Source organism: Perna viridis, chromosome 9 (genome assembly GCF_037379345.1).
Source record: "Perna viridis isolate PV_CMFRI_1.1 ecotype Kerala chromosome 9, ASM3737934v1, whole genome shotgun sequence".
Classification (NCBI taxonomy): Eukaryota; Metazoa; Mollusca; class Bivalvia; order Mytilida; family Mytilidae; genus Perna; species Perna viridis.
In genome coordinates this window covers 14,449,848-14,468,123 of record NC_142453.1, presented here as the reverse complement: position 1 = coordinate 14,468,123, position 18,276 = coordinate 14,449,848, and the positions used below count along the sequence as shown (strand labels likewise).

The 18,276-nt window shown below is 35.5% G+C and overlaps 1 protein-coding gene across 10 annotated transcripts in view; it reads right to left on the bottom strand.

The window, feature by feature from the left end:
• Nucleotides 1-18,276, bottom strand: part of LOC148606889 (putative RNA-binding protein EEED8.10) — a 52,723-nt gene that overhangs the window by 34,186 nt on the left and 261 nt on the right. For 2 of the 10 annotated variants that reach the window (XM_088546683.1, XM_088546675.1), the window contains exons 1-2: nt 18,096-18,243; nt 16,966-17,031 (exon numbers count right to left, since the gene is read on the bottom strand). The gene's annotated coding sequence lies outside the window, so the exon portion shown is untranslated. Of the gene's footprint in view, nt 1-4,287; nt 4,492-6,499; nt 7,087-10,382; nt 10,511-15,075; nt 15,202-15,620; nt 16,195-16,965; nt 17,032-18,095; nt 18,248-18,276 lie in introns of those variants that run through there. The other 8 variants (XM_088546677.1, XM_088546678.1, XM_088546679.1 and 5 more) reach the window with 8 other exon arrangements.

The following is an 18,276-nucleotide window of genomic DNA, read 5'->3' as shown; positions in this document are numbered from 1 at the left end:
TTTAATAGGTGCATTTTGCTTCTTGTGATGTGAAGCCTAATCTCCATAATGATTTCTAAATATACCCCTATCTTGTGAAAACACTGGGATTTCCCATGCTATTTATAGACACTTCACTTCCGGTGACCAGTACTGCACTGCAAGTCTGCTAACCCCACATGCCATTCTGAGGATTGTGAGCTAACATATGTAGAATCATGCTGATATATAGTCCTCTGCAGGTTAAAGTTAAGGTAAAGTCCAGAGAAGCCATTGAATATTGTGAAATTAGCATAGAAGCCTATGGGAAGTGGAATTAGTGGTTTTTAGCCAAAATGAAAATTACAAAAAAAATACATAAGGAATCAAAGTGCTGAGGCACAGAGTCAAGGAAGACCTCATAAATATTCATGTAACCAAATTGCAAGCTAATTTTGTTTGTTTGTTTGTTGGGGTTTAACGTCTGAGCAGCAATATTTCAGCTATATTCAGATAATGAACATGAAATTGATGATACAATGAACATGAAATGATGATGAAATGAAAAAGGGATGGGACACAAGGACAATTGGGTCGACAAATTTTGATTGCCACTAGAAATAGGAAGAGGTGGGTAGGGTCGGGCAATTTAGCCTCCTGTGGTGGAGCCATATGGTTCCTACTCCGGGAGAATACCACAGTTGGGTTCTTTAATGTGCGAGGAACGTGGCATCTTCCCCAACACGGTGCACCACTATGGTTTGTGGTCAGGTTTTCTGTATTATAGCCTGACAACCCCAGCATGTAACACACCAGGGGTACCCCATTCCACCACCTGGGGCACACATCCCAGTTGCTCTGTGGTCAGAGCGCCTAGCCCCCGGCTAGGTTTCTGAGCAGTATTTAGTCGCCTTTTACGACAAGTAACCACTGCTGCAGGCCTATTCTTTTAACACCCGGACCTGCACGGGGCAAAAAAAAACCAAAAAAACTTTTAAAGAGAACCATCTGTTTTAATGAAATTAAATGCATATCAATACTGCTTGTTTAATGCATTTACGGATTTTCTTTTCTTTTATTATTTTTGGTATTTCTGGCTGTGTACATTTATGTCCTCAAATTTCTTGACACTTTACACCTAAACCAGCATTTCTTCAAAAATATGATTTCCACTGTGAATCACGGACTATCAATATTATATGAATTATCAAAGTAAGAAAAAATCCACACTTTGAAATTTCGGGTTAGAGATGCATGAAGTAGAAATAAATCCTGTGGACTAGGGGAGCTACATTGACCAAGGACCTAATCTAAAGGGAGAAATGAGCAAAAAAACTTCTTCTTTGTATTCTCTTTGACAGTAATTTGTAATAGATTAAATGAATAAATATGTCAATATTGTTAGTTTTCAAACAGAATTAACTAAAGCTTGTCCTTGTCATTGTTGTATAGATTAGGCCATGAGTTGAAAATGTCAAAACTTTTTTACAATAAACAATTATCTTTCTCTATGATTTTTTCAATTCAAACAAGGATACAAACTCTTGTTATCAAAACTATTATGCAGTTTAAAAATCTTTAAACTAAAAAAATTTTTGGTGTACCTCACATACATGTATTTTAGCAATTTAAGACTCCAATCAAGATGGAAAGTCAAGGATAAAAAGATGTAGAGAATACAGGAAATATTTTGTCTTTCTTTTTAACAAATGCACTTAGAATATAAATCCATCTTTTCTACTTTCCAAAACAAAAAGGTTACTAGTGAACCCATACCCCATGAGTACCACTTTTATGATGAATCATTATTGCGCTTAAGCAGAGTGTTTTATACCTGTCTGCCTTCAATAATGTATGTGCATTACTTTCATTTTTTTCTGCATGATTGTTTCACCGATATGTATTATATTAAAATACAAGTAACTCTTATGTTTTGCCAACAAATAAGTGCTACGAAATCAGACTTCAAATTTGTAGTTTTTATTAAGAGATGTTGACTTGTACCAGCACTTGAGAATCATGAACTTTGTTTCATGCCTAAATAGTGTTACAGCACAAAAATAGTTCATTTTGCTTTTGCTTTCCTCTTGCTACATCTAGTAAAACTATAATAGGGATTACCACTGAAAAGAAATCACGGAAAAAAATGATAACAATGTCTTTTATGTTTATTTGTTTGTTTATTGGGGTTTAACGTCCGAGCAGCAATATTTCAGCTATATTCAGACGATGAACATGAAATTGATGATAAAATGAACATGAAACGATGATGATATGAAAAAGGACACAAGGACAATGGGGTCGACAAATTTTGATTGCCACTGGAAATAGGGAGAGGTGAGTAGGGTCGGGCAATTTAGCCTCCTGTGGCGGAGCCCTATGGTTCCTACTCCGGGAGAATACCACAGTATGGTTCTTAAACGTGCGAGGAACGTGGCATCTTTCCCAACACGGTGCACCACTATGGTTTGCGGTCAGGTTTTCCGTATTATAGCCCGACAACCCCAGCATGTAACACAGCAGGGGTACCTGCCGTGTTACCACCTGGGGCACACATCCCAGTTGCTCTGTGGCAGAGCGCCTTAGCCCCCGGCTAGAGTTCTGAGCACTATTTAGTCGCCGTTTACGACAAGCTTAGCGCTGCTGCGGGCCTATTCTTTTAACACCCGGACCTGCACGGGGCACAATGCCTTTTATAATTGCAATATGTTGCAATATGTAAATGCATGAAAATATACATGTATTTTAGCCACATCATACGGAAGTACGGAAACCTCCTCTTAATGAGAAATATTCTTACATGTACATATAATTGTGTGCAAAATAAGGCAAAAATAGAGGTTTGGTGGTTATCATTGTCGCAGGTTTTTACTGGCTTTTAAGCCACCTAGTCAGTACTGGTTGATTGAAATTTTGCAAACAGTATTTCTGTAGCATTATAATTTCTGTCCTACATTATAAAAAGTTAATACAATAAATATATATTATATTTTAGTGTTCTGAAATGTTATTCTTAAAATACCTCTATCAGCTGTCTTAATTAAGAAAAATAAACACTTCTTTCTCTAGAATAATTCAAATTTATCTTAAATAAATCATAACAAACTTTACAAAAATGTAGTACAGTGTACTTCATAAGCACATCTGTGTTTCAATAACTGTTAATAACAGGTAACATAAATAGGAGTACAATAGGTTACTTTTCACCTGACTGACAGGTGGTCATTGTTAAAACAACATCCCCTCATAACCAGGAAGATCATTAAAGTGGTTTGAAATGGTGAGTTTAAAACAATAAATTAAAGCCATTTCATGTACTAGACAAAACTTCTAAATACAGAAACTGGAAAGTTTACTAATGATATTGCTTTAGGGCTTCTCCCATGTATGGTTTCTAGTTACCTGATGATTTATAATGATGTCTGGACCCCCCATTTCAAAATATCTAGATCCACCCCTGTATGTTTATTTATTTATGAGCAATTAATGTCACACTGTAAAGTAAATAACAAATTTGATACATGTATTATTATACATGTATGTTTGTTTGTTTGTTGGGGTTTAACGTCCGAGCAGCAATATTTCAGCTATATTCAGACAATGAACATGAAATGGATGATAAAATGAACATGAAATGATAAAAAAAGGATGGGTCACAAGGATAATAGAGTCGACAAATTTTGATTGCCACTAGAAAAAAGGGGGGATGGGTAAGGTCGGGCAATTGAGCCTCCTGTGGGCAGAGCGCAAAGGTTCCTACTCCTATCGAATACCACAGCAGGGTTCTTTAAGGTGCGAGGAACGTGGCATCTTTCCCAACACGGTGCACCACTATGGTTTGCGGTCAGGTTTTCCGTATTATAGCCTGACAACCCCAGCATGTAACATGCCAGGGGTACTCCATTCCACCACCTGGGGCACACATCCCAATTGCTCTGTGGGCAGAGCGCCTAACCCCCGGCTAGGTTTCTGAGCACTATTTAGTCGCCTTTTACGACAAGCTTAGCGCTGCTGCAGGCCTATTCTTTTGACACCCGGACCTGCACAGGGTTTTATACATGTATTACAAATATCATGATTTCATGTATGAAATCTTTAATCAATACTGTACTGCATATGCTAGTGAGTACATGCACACGTATTTTTGAAGTTTTCAGTATAAATTTCCTGTTCACAGACATACAAATGTAAACTGCGAATTTTGCTAAGACATATGATAACTGTTCTACACTAGCAATGTTTACAGTGGACCTACCACCAGTTCTGAAAATTTTAAATCATTGTGTACATTGGAAGTATATGAACAAACTTATGTATACCTTCACTTACCTAATACATTGTACACGTATGAATGTCCCTGAAAATCAGTTCTTAGGAAAGGTCTACTTTTGGGTGCCTTGATATCCGTCATATTTTCAATCCACTTTCATGGACATAGAATTTCTAACCTAATTGACTGTGTTCTTCGTGTGTCATGAAAATCCTGTATCTAACTTTAAGATCTGCATTCTAAATGTATATCTTGACAATGCACTAAAAAAGAACCATATTGATAATCAATACACATGTACATTTCATACTGAATATCACATGCCAAAATCTGTATCACATGCGGTATCAACACAAGACTCCTCTGTCAAACCACTTAAGGCTATTGGTCGCAGGGTGATATAGGTCGAGGATTGATAACCCATCAGATACAGATTTTGGCACGTCATGTACATCAAAACATGTATTTTAATTATACTTCAAGTGTGTTCTGTGTAGGGTGTGATATAAGGTATACAATATAGGTCTAGAGATGTGATATAGGGTATGCAATATAGGTCTAGGGGTGTGATATATGGTATGCCATATAGGTCTAGGCATGCGATATATGGTATGCCATATACTCGGTAGGTCTAAGGTTGTGGTATATGGTATGCCATATAGGTCTAGGGGTGTGATATAGGGTATGCTATGTAGGTCTAGAGATGTGATATATGGTATGCCATATAGGTCTAGGAGTGTGATATATGGTATGTCATATAGGTCTAGGGGTGTGATATAAGGTATGCCATATAGGTCTAGGGGTGTGATATATGGTATGCCATATAGGCCTAGGGGTGTGATATATGGTATGCCATATAGGTCTAGGAGTGTGATATAGGGTATGCCATATAGGTCTAGGAGTGTGATATAGGGTATGCCATATACCCGGTAGGTCTAAGGGTGTTATATATGGTATGCCATATAGGTCTAGGAGTGTGATATATGGTATGCCATATAGGTCTAGGGGTGTGATATAAGGTATGCCATATAGGTCTAGGGGTGTGATATATGGTATGCCATATATATATATGTAGGTTTAGGGAATGATATGCAGTATATGATGTGTATATTATGTATGACTAAGGGTCTGATATAGTCCAGATGTGTGATATAGGGTATACGATATACATGTAGGTCTAAGGGTGTGATATACATTTGTACAGTATGCAATATAGGTCTAGGGGTACACGAAATACTGTAGGTCTAGGCTTGTGATTTAAGGTATGCAATATAAGTCTAGGGGTGTGATATAGGATATGCAATATAGGTCTAGGGGTGTGATATAGGGTATTTAAATCACAGGTCAGCCACAATGATAATGATTGAAAATTTGAGAATGAGTCAATTTCTAATACAATAAAAATGTAATCAAATCATTTTTAACGTATTTAGGAAAATTTTCAGCAGTAATGTCATAAGCAGGGACTCTTTATGCTCTAAAAGTTTGATTGACTACCTATAAATACCAATTTTTACTAGATATCCCTCGTTTTGATAGATCAAGATCAACTACTAAATGTGATAAATATGCCACATGGCTTCATTTCATTCCAATCTAATTCAGATCAGATTTTAATTGCTCCCCGTTTTTCCTTTGTCGCATGACTTCATGTGACATAGAAAAAAGGGGGAGCAATTAAGATCTAATTTTAATTACATTGCCTTTCATTCTTACCTTTGAAGCCGACATTGTTTATATTTCTGCTTTCAAAATCATATTAATTTAACAATTCAATGATTCAAATGTTTATTTTCTAGTTTAAATACTTCAGATTGTTAGCTACATGTACATTTGTATGTTTATTCATGTACATGTATACATTGCTTGCATTTTAAATTCCTGGGATCAAATCAAACACACATGATATATATAGGATTTACATGTATTTAACAGTAAAATGTGTATAAAATATAGAATAACTTGAAAACTCTTAACATTAGTAAAAATATCTTTTTATCAAAATTGTTCACAAAAATACCTGTAATTTACAAACACTATAATAGAGGACTTTCAAACCTTCAGGATCTGGCACAGGCGGATCCACATACTTGGAAAATGAGGGGTGGCAGCTTGGTTCCTCAGAAAAAGGGGGTGCTAGGACATTATTTGCCATTTTTGTCAATTTTATACATAAAAATTATTATTTTCCCATAAAAAGGAGGGATGCCAGCTCCGCCCACCCCCCCCCCACACCCTCACAGTAATCATAAACATTAAAACTATACTTACGTTTTTTTGTACATCACAAAAAACATACATTGCAGCTCTGGGTTGCTTGAAAAACCAAAAACCTTGGTGTTAACCGAAAACCTCAATAAAACACCTTTTTCCACGTTTTTGGGTGGTATAATTGACCACTGTATTATTGAAACACACTTGCAAATTATTTTTTTTATTAGTATTCCAGCACTTTCTAGATACCTAACGAAAGTTTGTAATAATCAATATGGCATCAGTACTTTGAAATTAGTCACTTGTCCTTCCGACGCCATATTGTTTTCGGTTATTGGAGGTACCGTGTTTGACCTATGTCAGGTCAATTAGAAAAAATAGTCCTGCTCACTAAGACAAAATCCAAATAGTTTAAGATAAGCACATAATCATAGAAATATTGCAATTCAACAAATACTACAAAAGCTTTGATGTCATAATACTTCCATCTGTTATGAAAAATTAAGCATCAAATATTGTTCGGCAGTGGAACAATATACTAACGTAAATTTGCAAGGTGGAAAAGGGGGAGGGTAAAGAGAACAGACCGCGGAATATTTTGGCAGTTCCATGTGGCAATATCCACTTCCAGTCAAAACTGTAATCTAAAAATAGACATACAATTATGATAGATAACTACACTATACTATGTAAAATAAAAAAAAACAACATTTCTTTTAAAACTAGATGAAAATAGACAAAAAACAATGTAAAATAAAAAAGACTTATCATTTAAAAATATGATGAAAATAGACACTGAAATTTTGTTAAAAAAAAATGAAAAATTTAAATATAATTGTGATAGCATGCAACATTGAAAAGTATATTAGCACTAAAACAAGACTCGAAACATAAAATAATTCTGGTAGCTGACAACTTTAAAGAGTATATTAGCAGTAAAAAGAGACTCAAAAACATCATTATTTCAGCACTGTAAAAATTTTAAAATAAAAAAATAAACTATTTACAGGTAACAAGAGCCTCCCAGGAGCATGAATCCCTCACCTGGTTGAAATTTGCCTTTCAAGGGAAATAAATTAAACAAGAACTTGTCCAACAATATTGACTCAAGAAGACTTTGGTAGGATTTATCATAAGGATAATTTCAGCAATTAAAAGTTTCTTTCTATCTATCATAGTTTTCAAGATATTGGCTGAAAACTGTAACAAAAAAAAAAAAAAAAAAAACTTCATTTTTCTCCTTGCAAGGGCAATAACTCCTTACAAGGAGTCGTCTGACAACTTTTATCCCTGAAGACTTTTGTAGTCATTGTATTGTAATAATAAGGATAATTTCAGCTATTGAAAGAATTTAGCTAAACAGATATATGCAAAAAAACTACTGTCTTACCCTCTATGGTCTATTTTTAGTAACAGTGGCCATGTTTTTCGACGGATCAAAAATCCCCACATCAGTTCTACACAGGATACCTATAGGAACATTCTTACCAAGTTTTGTTCAAATTGGTCAAGTGGTGTCAGAGAAGAAGATTTTTGAACGAAATAACATTTGAAAATAGCAAAAAACAATGAAAAAGGGCAATAACTTAAACATGGCTTAACAGATTAAAGTGAAAATTTGATCACAACTAGACCTCAATCATGCTGAACACTTTTATCCATGTCATAATTTTGCTAAACCTAACGGTTTTTGAGATATATGTCTGACCCCTATGTTCTATTTTTAGTAATGGCAGTCATGTTTTTCAACTGATCAAAAATCCCCAATACCCAAGGAACATTCATACCAAGTTTGGTTTCAATTGGTCAAGTAGTGTCAGAGGAGAAGAGTTTTGGAAAATTGTTAAAGATGACCGACTATGATGACGACGGATGCCATGTGATGGCAACAGCTCAAATGTTAGCCATGTGAGCTAAAAACTATAATGCATATATGCTACATTAAAACTACAACTAACATGCATATGAATGATTGATTGTTGGGGTTTTAATCCAGAGCAGCAATATTTCAGCTATATCCAGGCAATGAACATGAAATGGATGATAAAATGAGCATGAAATGATGATGAAATGATGATGAAATGAAAAATGGGATAGGGCACAAAGACAATAGAGTGGACAGGATTCAATGGCACCGGAAATAGGGAGACATGGATAGGATTGGGCAATTTAGCCTTCTATGATGGAGTGCAAAGGTTCCTACTCTGATAGAATACCCCTGCAGGGTTTTTGAACATGCAAGGAACATGGCATCTTCCCCAACACATTGCACCACTATGGTTTAGGGTCAGGTTTTCTATATTATGGCCTGACAACCCCAGCATGAAGCATGCCAGGGATACCCCATTCCACCACCTGGGCCACAAAACCTAGTTGCTCTGTGGGCAGAGCGCCCTAGCCCCTGCCAGGTTTCTGAGCACTATTTAGTTGCTTTTTACGACAAGTTTAGTGCAGCTAAGGGCCTTTTTGACACCCAGACCCACATGGGTCAAATTGCATATGACAAAATGGTGTTCAAAGCTCATATCATTTGAATTGTTCAATCCCCTTGCTTCATTAACTGTTTCATCAGTCATTATCGGAGGATTGATTGATTGATTGTTGTTGTTTAATGTCGTTTCGGCGACCACGGCCATATCACGGCAAGAACATTTAATGTAAGTAAACTATTAAAAGCAAGATCAAAGTCTCTTCATAAAATAATGAAATTAAAACAAAAAGCTATTTACATATGAAAAGGTACATAAAAGGTAAACCTAAGACATAAAATAAATATAGAAACATAACTTCGATAAAACATTTAGAGTATTGAAAAATCAAGGAAGGTATCAAATTTAGAATTTATTAAATAAACCGATGTCCCGCAAGAAATCGATAATGTTTTTAGATGAAACAGTCTTGAACAAATCAAACATATTGGCGCAGTCAAAATAATTTTGCCTGGTGTTAGCAAAATCCACACAATCTAGAAGAACATGTTTGATAGAGAAAGGGCAATCACATGGGATACACTCAGGTCGAGGATCACCAACAAGCAAATGGCCATGTGTAAATCTAGAATGTCCAATGCGGCATCTAGTCATGACCACTTGCTCTTTGCGATTGCCCGACCCAGATTGATGAACGCCTAGATCGGGTTTTATGGAATTGAGTTTGTTGTGTTCAAGACCGTCCCATCGGTCCTGCTACATCTTTAAAATATATTTCCTTATTAAAGGTTTAAAATTGGTGTATGGCAAACTAACGTCCTTTATTATTTCATCTTACTTGCCTTCTTGGCAACCCTGTCTACAACTGAATTCCCATGAATACCAACATGACTGGGTACCAAGAGAAAAACAATCTCTATATCAAATTCCCAAAGCCGATGAATAAAATATAAAATTTGTACGATAAGAATGTTTTTCAGTTTGTGATTCTTAATTGCCAAAAGACAGCTCAAAGAGTCAGAACAAATAATAAACTGTGACAGATTAGATTGAGTAATCAATTTAAGTGCTAACAAGATGGCTCGAGCTTCAGCTGTGAATATGGAAGCGCTCGATGGCAACCGTTCAGTTACACTTCTGTCACTATGGACAGCAGCACATGCAACACTATCGCCATCTTTTGAGCCATCTGTATACACTGTCAAAAAATCTGGATAATTTGCTTTAATTTCAGAAAATTTTTGTTGTAAAAATAAAGGATTGGTATCGGACTTTTTATATTCATGCAGATCAAAAATGAAAGAAGGGTGTGGAAGCTCCCATGGAGGGCATTTCAAAGTAACAACAGGTGTCACTGCATTGGTCTCCAGATGAATTGCTTCCAAATGAGGTTTTATTCGAATTCCAAAAGGAGGGGTTTTGCTTTCATGTTTTCGATAAATGTTGACATAAATAGAATTAATGACACAGTCATAGACAAGGCTATCTGGGTAGGCCATAAGTTTACTTACATATTGAAGACCTAATTTCAAACGTCTGTCTCCAAGGGATGGTTCATTTGCCTTAGCATAAAGGCTCTCAATAGGAGAGGTTTTGAAGGCACCAAGGCAAAGTCGCAACCCCTGGTGGTGAACAGCGTCTAAAATTTTAAGGTAAGATTTTTTGGCGGAACTATAAACAATAGATCCATAATCATGTTTAGACCTAACCAAAGATCTATATAAATTTAATAAAATTGAGGTATCAGCACCCCAATCGGTACTGGACACCATTGTTAAAATATCTAGTGCCTTAAGACACCTAGATTTAAGTAATTTGATATGGGGAAGAAAAGAAAGTTTATTATCAAAAAGTAATCCAAGGAATTTTGTTTCTTCTACTATTTTGATTTTATTACCATAAAGAAAGAGATCTGGGTCCGGATGCAGCTTTCACTTTCGACAAAAGTGCATACCAACAGTTTTAGATGTAGAAAACTTAAACCCATTCTCCAAAGCCCATTTTTCAATTCTTTTAAGGCAAAGTTGTAACTGCCTTTCAATATTACTCATATTTTGTCCCCTGTAGCAGATCAAAAAATCGTCTACATACAAGGAACCGTCAATATTGTCCTTCAAAACTTGGGCTAAACTATTAATTTTAATACTGAAGAGAGTGACAGAAAGAATATTTCCCCGAGGAACTCCCATTTCCTGTTCCTTCTCCTCAGAAAAAGTCGAATTTACCCTTACAATAAAATGACGATCTGACAAAAAATTAGACAAGAACAGAGGAAGTCTTCCTTTCAACCCCATATCAAATATATCTTTTAAAATACCATATTTCCACGTCGTGTCATAGGCTTTTTCTAAATCGAAAAACCGACACATGTTCATTTTTAGCAAATGCATTTCTGATGAGCGTTTCAAACAGGACTAAACGGTCAAGAGTACTTCTGCCTTGACTAAAACCACACTGAATATTAGTGAGTAAGTTGTGCTTCTCAAGGAACCACACAAGGCGATCATTGACCATTCGTTCCATTGTCTTGCAGGCGCAGCTTGTCAATGCGATCAGGCGATATTTTGAAGGATCCGTATGATCCTTTCCTGGTTTTGGGATAGGGACAACTGAAGCTGTTTTCCAGATGGATGGAACGTTACCAGAAGTCCATATCTCGTTCATTAACGCAAGAAGTGTATGTAGAGATGGATCAGGAAGATGTTTCAAAAGTTGATAGTGAATATTATCTAGCCCACTAGCTGTATCGTGGGCTTTAGCCAGTGACGATTTTAGTTCCTCAATAGAAAATTGAGAGTTGTAGGATTCAGCATTATTTGACTTGAAGTTTAATTTTGTCTTTTCTGCAGATGATTTAATTTTTTGAAAATCCGGTTTGTAGTTAGTTGAGGATGAATGTTTAGTTTCAGCTAGCTTATTGGTGATATCTTTTTCGGTGGTTTGAGTGGTATTACCAACTTTAAGGTGTTTCACTGAAAAATTCGAATTTTTTCCTTTTACTTTACTAATCAAATTCCATACTTTTTGAGGGGAGTGTGAGATTTAATACTAGAAACAAAATTTTTCCAAGAGGTTCGTCTATCTTGCTTACATGTACGTCGAGCTTTTGCTCGAAATATTCGGAAGTTTGACAGATTTGCTGGTGTAGGATTTTTGTCAAACCAGTGATGGGCCTTGTTGCGTTCTTCGATCGCTTTGTCGCACTCATCAGTAAATCATGGTTTACTAGGCCTTTTTTGGATTTGTCGAGGTTTTAGGTATTGAATTTGGGGGAATGTAAATGGAACAAACGGTTATGGTTTTATCAAGGGATAACCGAACGGCCACTGCTTGTAGATCGGTAGTTAAAGGAACTGAACTATGTATTACTCTGTCCCTAATAAAAATGGTAGATCCACCCGCAGCTCGTTCATTTGCCTCAGCAAAGGTACTATACATTGTATATCCCTTTACGGAAATTTGATCCGTTTCTTTTAAATGAGTCTCCTGGAGACATAATGCAACTGGTAAAATAGACTGAACAAGAAGAATTAATTCCAAAATATTAGCCTTTAAACCTGGACAATTCCATTGAAGTAATTTGGCCATTTTTTATGGGTGACAAATGGGGGATATTTTCTCTGACTTGGATCCGCGACCACGACTCGATGACCTTCTAGTACGAGTGCCACCATTAAGATCAATTCGAATTGACTGAGCACGCTGCTCCTTGTATTTTTTCGTGGCAACAGGATCTGTTTGGTCAATCTGATCAAGGTCGGGACCCAGCCAGTTTTCACCTGGACAAAGTCCATGATCTGTTGTTTCCATGTCACACTCGGAATCCGAGTCCGACACCACAGGCGACACAATCTGTCGTCTAGACTAAGGTTTCTCCAAGTCCTCCACACGGAAATTCCCCAACTTTTTTGGGGATTGGACATTCTTCTGTTGAGAAGATTTGGAAGACGAAGATGATGACTGTTGTGATGATGGAGATGATTTTGAAGATGATCCGGAATTTTGGGATGACTGAGTCTGGGAACATTAATGAGACTTTTTAGCTCTGGCCTTTTTAATTTCCTCTAAACATTTTTTGGATGGTTTCATTATTTTGGTGGATACCTCACTGGGCAGTTTGACAAGACCATTGATATCCTCTTTCCAACTCATGATTGTCTGCACCTCAACAGTCGAGGACAGACAAACACACTTTGCAACACTAGCATATGATGTTTTGCCAGATGCAAGAAAATTGTTGGAAAGGGTCCACTTCTGGCGAGCTTCACTATATGAAATTTTGTTTTCAGTTTTTAGCTTTAAAATATCTTTTTCTTTTTTATAAAGAGGGCAATCTTTAGATAATGACATGTGAACTTCCTCACAGTTTCTGCATTTCAGATCTTTTCTGCAGTCGATTCCCTCGTGTCCTTCTTCAGAGCATCGGAAACAAAACAGTTTTCCTCTACACTGGGCATTCCATGCCCAAACTTCTGGCATTTAAAACACCGAAGTGGGTTAGGAATATACAGACTGACAGCTGTCCTGTATAGACCAATGTAGACATGAGATGGCACTGAAGTGGAACTAAATGTTAACAGGATTGTTCTCATTGGTGTGGTTGCATCTGCACGTCGAGAAGTAAACCTTTTCACTGACTTAACGCCTTGTGATTTCAGTTCCTCACAGATCTCTTCATCAGTCAAGGCGTCGAGGTCTCCCTGTGACTGATTTAGTGATTTGTGTGCAGATGAAACCACATCAAGGTAACCAATCCTGGTTAATTTTAACAAATTTGATGATTGGCCAGGTCTGAGGCATTCAATTAAAATTCCTGATCTTATTTTGTTTGTATCTTTAACATCACCAGCTACACCCTTGATAGTTTTCTGTATTAAAAAAGGAGAAAGGTCATTAACATTTTTGTCTTTATCTTTTGCAGAAATTACAATAAATCTTGGCCAGTTATCACTTTTGTCAGAAGAATTGCAGACATCACTTTTTCGTTTTTTTGAATAAGAAACATTGGACTTCCCGTTGTTTTTTGTTGCCATGTTAAGTTTTTATAAGTTTCATCGTCTCTGTTCCCTACCCGCCACCGAGTGCCAACACGGGCGATGCTAGGACTCTACGGATTTCCAGCAGATAGCATCAGGGATTCCAGAGACAACATACTCGAACAGAGCGTATCTATCAATGGCGCCTAGACAGCGTACTACTCGATTGACCCATGAGCCACCGCCTTCTTCATTTGCCATTTGTAAGCTTTTGAAAATCTTAGAAACATCGGATTAAACAAAATGCCATCAGTAAAGCAGGTGGACATATGAAGAGCATGGCGTGACCAGCTGATTGATCGAATCGGGTCCATCCAATCTCCCGTTTAGATGACCTAAGAGCCGAGTGGCATATACAACCCTATCCTCGATCATCCAACCATCGATGACACGGGGGTTACGTCACGAGTGGAGTCTAGATACGACCTTCATCCACTAGGACCTCCTCGCCCACCAATAACTCACGGGTTGCAACTCACGGCAAACAAGTAGGTGAACCCACTTTTTATTTTAAACACCGAGCCCACAGTCGATGTACGGATCGCTTTAGTCTGGTCTCCTAACTTTGACCGTTCCAGCATGGGTAACCCTACCAGGAGAAAAAAACTCCAGCTGGCATAGCTCTTAGGATCACTGAGGCACACAAGCCCCCCTACCACGACAAGGATAGCGATCCACAGGGGGGTATTATCGGAGGAAGTTTGGAAAGAGGTTTAATTTAAAGTTAAAAAATATCAGCATCTTGCACCTCTTGAAGCTCATGAACAGTCAGCAGATCACAATTTGTCAAAATCTGGGGGCGAACAGCCTGCCCACATTATGCTTATTTCTTTTTCTGATGAATCGTGAAAAATGTGAAAATGAGTGAACTTGAAAAGGTTTTGCTTGCCAAAAGCTCAATGATATATCAATGTTTTAAAGGACAAATTGCAAAAAAAAAAAAAAACACTTTACACAGTTGGATTTGGTCATTGCAATATAATTTACTTATAAATCTAATAACTTTATGATGAACAATGAAGTCTTCAATAATCAATTTTGTACATTTACACTTACATATGTGACAAAATAAATAAACAATAATTTTAACATACATATTAGTGAAATAATTTTATTAGACTTTTAAAACCAATTTCATTTATTACATAAATACATTTCATATGAATACCTCATGATTAACTCTCCATTGTCACTCATTCCATATATGTTTAACAAAGTCTTAAAATTCAAGTTAATTTTATTTATCCTCAACAAGTTCTGGTCTTCTAAGGTATTGTATTCCCATTCGGCCAGCCTAAAATCAAATGAACAAATTCATTCTTAAACATTTATAAAAAAAAAACCAATTTAATCAGCTTGAAACCATATTTCAAAACATAAGTCCTGGTGAGAATAATTGTCTAATTGGATTAAAGTATATGTAATTAATTTATTGGATTATATTGAACTAATGAATGTTAATTCCTGTGGTATAATTACATATTTGCAATTTAGAATCTGTCATCGTGACACGATCATCTCAGATTCATTCATTCTAGCCAATTTTGGACATAGATCATAATTTAACTTTTTTTGTGAATTAATATCTATACTAATTCCATAGTTACAAAACTTGACATAACGTGTACTACAAAAGCCATTTGACAACTTAGAATTATTTAAATGTACATGTATTAGAGTTTGCTAACTGCTAAATTTCAGAACAACTCTTACCTCAGACAAACAAGTCATATTCTCTGCTTTGCTGGCAAGTGTTACTGCTGTAGGGCAAGCTTATAATTTCGTTAAACATTTCAAATTCCTCCAAGGTTAGAACCATAATCAAGGTGATACAGAATCACAGCATTATGCTTTCAGAGTGGAAATTTTCACGACCAAAACAGTTTAGCCTTTGCAGATGGCTTTAGTTTCCATTTCTTAGCAGGAGGCATTCTGTCTTCTATCAACCAACCTATGCCATCCAACATGTGATTGAAAGTGAAAAGCAATGAACGTGTACAAACGTTCATTTTGTTTTAAAATATATGTGTAACAGTGACAGTAATACACAAAACCTTCTGGCATTTTCATACATGTATACACTAAATATAGGTTAGAGATTAGTGTTCTATGATCTAGAGGCTCAATGGACTTCACTGATATTGTTGAACTAATTTTAAAAACTAATCTTAGTATCAGTGGCCAGATTTTCTTCAGGGCATTATATGAACAAAGTTTTGAGAGTGGTTCATTTTGAACAGTTTCACTGACCTTCCTTTGCAGCTGATAAAAGTAACCCTGAAATTATCTGAAAATGGGTAGATAGACTATGAAATATCTTTATGCAAATATATAGTGGTTTAACATGTTTCTGGTGCAATCTATTTCCGATGCAATCACAAATTCTGACTTTTTTGTAACCCCTGCATGTGTGGATCAAGGGGTGTTTCCTAACCAGTAACATATTCAAATCAGCTCAACATTCCATGTATGGTATAATATTCCTAATATAAGTTTGCCATTGATTTACTGCACACCCTTAAAATTTTTGTATGTATTCAAAATAAGATTCATATTTTAATATTGATTTTCAACCTATAATAAAATAAACAGAACAGATTAATGGTCTGTTTTGTAGGATGCATTCCTCACTGAAGCAGAATATTAGTACTAAAAGTATTGAAATTGTACCATTAGCAGGGACTATATTAGTTACATGTACATGTATATAACTGTACATTCTCACTACTGGTCAGAGACTAGATCTCACCATTTTCAAGACAGAAGCAGTTCCTGCCAATCTGCTTACCAAATTTTTGCTTCTCAACAAAACTGTTGTTTGACAGCTCATTTTTGAAAGAAAAATATCAGCAATCTGTTAAACGGTTTGTCTTAAATTTCAGCATGCACGAAATTCACAGGAGAGGACAAAAAATCAGTTGGTGAGAAATTCTTTGGTAGCAGGTTGATCCGTCCCAATACTTTTCCGTCCCCAATTCCTGCTATCCCCAGTTTATCCATCCCCTCTTATAATTATATTGTATAAATTTATGTGGGCATAAAATTTAGTGTCACATACCTAAACTTGTTTCTTTACAGCCGATTTTATTCATGACTATGGTCATCACACTTTCAAGGTAAGTATCTAAATTGAAGAAATTATAAAGTTTTGTATGGCAAGCCAAAGTGGACAAAAATCAATATTTGGTGATATTAGAAAATATATTTTCAATATTACAAAATCATTTTTTTTAATATTAGACATTTTTTATAATAGAAAATCATTTGGTAATATCAAAAATTCATTTTCTTATATTAGTAATTCCTGATTTAGTAATATTATAAAATATTACACAATTTGTAATATTACATATTGAATTTGTAATATTAGAAAATGAATTTGTAATATTGAAAAATCACTTTGCAATATTGCAAAATCAGCCACATTTTTAAATATTATAAAATGATTTTCTAATATTAAAAAATTGTAATTGAATACAACAAATCCATTTTCTTAAATTAGAAAATCAATTTCTAATATTTATAAAATCTTTTTTCATATCAGTGATTCAACTGAATTTTTAATATTAGAAAAATGATTTTTTAATATTAAAAATGGGTTTTTAATATTAGAAAACACTCATTTTTATCCACTTTGGCTTACCACTGTTTTGTAAAGTTATTCAAGGATAAAGGCATGGTTTGCAGCCTGTATCATTTACATGTGTAAACCTTCACAAAAATCTTGATTAAAAACAAGTAAATGGAAAACAATAACCCTTTAATGATAAAAAAAAAATAACTTACATTGAGTCTAATTACTTTTCATTTTGTAATTACTCTAGACTGTACTCATAATGAAATTTTATGAACTATCACAATTAAGAAAAGACATCTAGAAAAGGATAAAATAATTTATATTTAATATTTTAATTGTATATGCATGATACATCGATTTTATGATTGGGGACAGACCCACTCGGCCACAAATTGACATGAAATCTAATTACATGTACTTGCCGGCGACTTGATTTACTCCTTGACTAGCTGTGAAATGTAGCTCTAACTATTGGTTTGTATTTTCTTAACGTTAGATCGCAAAATCAAAAAAAAAAAAAAGATCAAGAGCTACGATTTCGCAGCTACTCCTAGACCAGTATATTAAGCTACTTTTTTTTTTTATAAACAATGCAATATGCTTTTTTTAACCTGTGGAAATCACAATTATTATTTTTCTGCCATAGTTTCCCTAGACCCTGGCTGTGGACAACACGAACAAAAATATTAGTAGATGATCACAAATCTGACATGAGACCGCAAATTAATTTTCAAGTGCATTTCAATATACACATTTGAGCAGATTAAAAAAATTCCACCAGCGCAAACTGAA